The sequence below is a fragment of the Pygoscelis adeliae genome, unplaced genomic scaffold, assembly GCF_000699105.1.
Source record: "Pygoscelis adeliae isolate BGI_AS28 unplaced genomic scaffold, ASM69910v1 Scaffold306, whole genome shotgun sequence".
Taxonomy (NCBI): Eukaryota; Metazoa; Chordata; class Aves; order Sphenisciformes; family Spheniscidae; genus Pygoscelis; species Pygoscelis adeliae.
This window is the reverse complement of record NW_008825072.1, coordinates 2,187,257-2,191,983: the sequence shown is the minus strand read 5'-3', so window position 1 is coordinate 2,191,983 and position 4,727 is coordinate 2,187,257. Positions and strand designations below refer to the sequence as shown.

The following is a 4,727-nucleotide window of genomic DNA, read 5'->3' as shown; positions in this document are numbered from 1 at the left end:
CAGATGAATAGAAATACTATATTAATATACAATTATTGTATTAAAAAGCTTTGTGAAAACTGCAGAATCTTCCCTTGTATCAGCTAAAATCTTTGGCTACCCCATTTATATGAGCGTGGCTGTAATTTCCCTGGCATTTGTTATGCATGGGAGAAAAATGACTCATGTTTGTTTTTGTGGTGTTCTGCCTGGACGGGGAATATAATTTTGACAGATCAAGAGAGATAGGGAATATCTTTCGAGGGCCTGTATGGTTGTCTGTCTATGGGATATCAGTAACCACTGTGGATGCATTTAATAGTAAAAAACGTGTTTCCTGGTAAAAGTGGTGTTCTTTGGATGCTGTGCAAAAGTTTGACCATTGATGCCACTCTACAGGGCTGGAAAAACTGCAGCTGGTCAAAGAAATTGTTCAGTCTTCGTAGTCTTTAAAAGAGAGGAAAATGTTTCTGGAGTTTGAAAGTGGCAGCGTAGCCTTCCTGGGCAGGATAAGCATCACCCAGCCATTACTGCTGGGCCCAGCGACGGCTGGCTGTGGGCTGGCGGAGGCACCTGAGCAGTCCTGCGTGTGCAGGGCAGGCACCGTGGGGCTGGCGGTGAAAAGGGGAGATGGAGGGATTTCCTGCAGCCAGGTGAGTGCGTGCCAGTGGGTCCACCTTGCATCTCCAGAGTCTAGAAGCAGGGTATTTGCACACGTCAGCTATGAAATAAGGGATCAGGCCTCTTTGGGTGATGGTTTAGAAGTTGGAAAGATTTCACTAAAAGTGGGTGCATATGCTTGGCAAAATAGGGGCGCAAGGGGACTTGCGCAGTAAGTGAGTGTGTTTACTGCTTCTGGTAGCAGGTACTGGGAGCTCGAAATTCTCCCACTTCCAGACTGTCCTCCTCTGTGTGTGGACAATGATTTCTCATACCATAAGGAATTCAGATAGCAATAAATTGGGTCTGGCCACTTCCAGTCTGCACTTTCAGGCCTGTTTTCTGGCCTGAAGAGGTTAATCAGGATCTCGGAGAAGGTGTGGGTTAGATAAATCTGTTTTTTTCTTTCCTCTCCCCTGCCTCAGAACAAATCCTCAAAACATACTTCTTAAATGTCCTTTTCCCTTTGATCCTACATGGATTATACTGCTGCTTCTAAGCACAGGGAAAGATGGCATTGAACTGTTATTAGAGAAGATACAATGGTCATCTCTGGGCTTGTTCAGGAATTGACATTCAGGGCTTGCTTTGACCTCTTTCTCCTTAACATCTTCTGCAGAGTGGGGGTGAGAGAAGGGTCAACTCTTAAATTTAATTGATTTACTTTAGGAAGCGAGGTGGGCTACAGACAAAGGGAAAGCTTAGAGAGACAAGGGAGGCAGAGCAGTCTGGGAAGAGGACAAAGGAATTGAAGACAGCAGAGGAATGCCAAAGACGTAATTCCACGTCTTCCTCATTCGTTTTTTCTGTCCTATCACAGTTCCTTGTCTTTTCTTTTATATTTTAATATTTTAAAAGTACTTGTTTTCCCCTGCTTTCCAGTCTGTGCTTTGCCCTTCAGACTGCATTCTAAAAGGAAATAATTGGGACATTTCAGTCTAAATATATGGAAATTGCTAATAATATTTCTTTTGGAGGACTTACCTGAAACGCAAGAAGTTTGGAGTCAATAATAGATTATGCCAAGCTTGAGTGCAGGGTCATTACCTTTGCTTGGCTTTTAACGTATCATGCAGAGTTACACACTATATAAAAATATCAACTGGAAGGTCATCAAAAAAGCTCTTCTACTTGGGAAGTTGTATGGTCTGTGCAGTAGGATATATAGTTTCATGGTGTATTTTTATAAGATACAGAAAGGTTGGGAGGATGATTTATTGGTGAATAACGAAATGAGCAGCAGCAGGTCAGCAAGTGGCAGGAATACCATTGGTTTTTCATACAGTTTTACTGTGAAAGAATGGATTATCTCGAAATTCTTTCTTAAAGTGCTGATTCTGGCACGTGGTAACAGACTAAACTCACACAGTTTTTCAAACCACAGAAAGAAAACTCGATTTAATGTCCTGCAGACTGAGTCTACTTTATGATGTAGAAACGTATCTGTAAGATAGAGTAACTGAGTATGTAAATAATGAGCTGTTCAAATATACAAAACCAGAAAGCTTTTAAAAGTTTTTAGATCCTGACTTTTGTAATGAGATACCAACAAATCTCGTTAGTTATGGCAAATGAGATCTTTTCCCTTGTTTGGAGCGTGAAATACTGTCTTTTAGCCAGAAAAACCTATTGCTTATTGCATCACTGAAATTATCCTGAAGTAAAAATGAATTTAAGAGATTTTCTTTATTTTGGAAGACGTGAACTGGAATGTTACACTTCACACTTAAAGTTAAAAAATTGAAAAATAAGATAAAGCACTTACAAAAAAGAATATATGACATTCAATTCTTTATCTGTTACTGTGGCGTGGGGTTAGAGGATGGAATAGGAGCTCAGGTTCCTGGGTAAAAAAAAAGGTTCTAGTCAGTTATTACTTGGTTGAATTGACGAGGTAAAACTTGCCAAAAGAAGTTTAATGGCTTTTGCGTAGGTGTAGCCAATTGGTGAGGAAGGTGAAAGATTACAGGTGTTTCTGTGCATGGAACAAAAGAAAAAGGGGAGAGTGTTAGTAGTATACTGCGGTGACTGATGCTGCACATTGGCAAATGGATATTCTGATTGCTTTCTTAATATGAGCCTGAGTGTAAATTTATTGGTTCTTGGCATTGCAGGTCTATTGTTTTGGTTTCCATCAGTATATTAGCTCAATTACAGCATTGTGACTTGCGTATCCCAGTGATTGGTCCTGCGGAACCCCAGGGGAGGACAGTGATTTTAATTTCATGCCCCAGTAGCTACAGTTAGTGACGGATGGATCTTTCAGATAAGGAATCGGTTTGTAAATTACCCGTTGCTGCCTCCTGTACACGTCCCTGGCAATGTGTGTAGGAATGGCATCAGCCTCTACCCACAACCCCTATAGCTTCTCCCTCCTCCCCTTGGGAGGCGGAGGGGGGGAAAACCCTGAAATGCCACCAACAACCTTCAGACAAGTGTGTCGTCATTCGGAACTGCTAATTAGATGGCACGCCTCATACCAAGGCACATGGAAGCGGCAGGCAGTGCTTGGCTATATAACCCTCTGGTTTCCAGATACTGTCCTTGGGACAGATTGTAAACAAGACGTCTGTAGGGATGTCCGGGCTGTCCTGTGCGAGAAGGAAACAAGAGGAGGCAGTTTTACTGAGGACCTTGGAAGAGCAGCGCTGTGCAGAGATGATGGCTGAGTGGCTGTTACAAGTTGTGTTTGATTTTTGTAATCCTTGTTTTTCCTCTTGCTCTTCTGTATCATTTGGCAGTCATGGTCTAGCTTTTCATTTTCAAAACAGACACCTGATTAAATTAGTTACATTTTTAAATTATTTTGCCTAAATTGTTGTAGATGAGAAAAGGAGAAAACAAAAGGACTTGATTTGAAAGAATAAGTTTGCTTCAACAGTATAAATGGATGCAAAAAGATGAATTATTATTTTTTGCATAATAGAACATGGCGGGGGAAGGACTTTCCAATTGCATGGCTCATATTTCAAATAATATAAAGTTGTTGATGTTTTATTTATTCATTTCAACACAGCTAACCCCTGGTGATCTGGAATGGCTTTTCAAATATGAAAGCATTCATTTCTTTCTAGAATTCATGTTTTAACTCATAAGTTTGCATAATGCATTAGGGGACACAGAGTAAATACCGATCATCTTCATTTTGATTATTTTCTATTTTATAATTAGCAAATATCTTTTAGTCAGAAAAAAATTGCAACTTATTTCAATGCTTTCAAAATAATCTTTATAAGGCTGTAGAGCCAGGAAGCATCTCTGATGTTCTTTTTAGATAATGAACTAGCAGTTACATCGTTTTCCTCAAGGTTAAAATTCTAGCCCTAGCTTATCAGTGCTGAGGTAAACAAATAACATTTCTTATTCTGACCTGTGTCAAAATGAGAAATAATGAACGAATTTTTTTGTTTGGTAACAAAATATCAGAGATATATTATTTAAAATGTTGCCTGTGTGTTTCTAGGTATGAATTTCTGCTTCCCTGTGTTTTTATTGTTCTTTTAGGTGATGTGATTTGACTTCTCACCCATGTATGTCTTTTTTCTTAGATGGTGCTAAATGAACCTTTTAGTTTCTTGCTGCTTGCATCCTTGTTGATAAAATATCATTCCTATAAGCAACTGGCTCATTGCCAGCATAAGCTCATTGGTTAAGTTCTGGACTTTATATTTGTGGCTCTGCTGAAGCCTAATTTTTACACCTTGGGGAAAAAATAGCTATACTTTATTTCAGAGTTTTCACATGTCATTGGAACCATCTTTTTATCACCCTGCAATGAAATACTATTTTATTTGTGCTTCAGGACTGATAATGTAACTGTTGTGTGCTTGAGCAAAAGAAGAGTAATTTGGGGGCGGTTGTTCAAATTTGTCTTTAGTTTTGTTTTTGTTTTTACATTTGTTTTAGTGTGTTTATTGTTATAAAAAGACACCCTGTCACACACACACACCCCTTGAAACTAAGCCTTGAATTTATCCTGAAATCTGGTGAAGTAAAGGGGGTGGACAAGAGTAAATTCTCTGAATTAGGTTTCTCTATGCTCTTTGCTTTGCTTGTGTGTTTGGTCTTACATAGCATGCAATACAATG

General features: G+C 39.4%; 1 protein-coding gene across 3 annotated transcripts in view; it reads left to right on the top strand.

Moving 5' to 3' along the window:
* MAST2 (microtubule associated serine/threonine kinase 2) overlaps positions 1 to 4,727 on the top strand; it is a 173,576-nt gene that overhangs the window by 131,982 nt on the left and 36,867 nt on the right. The window lies entirely within an intron of this gene.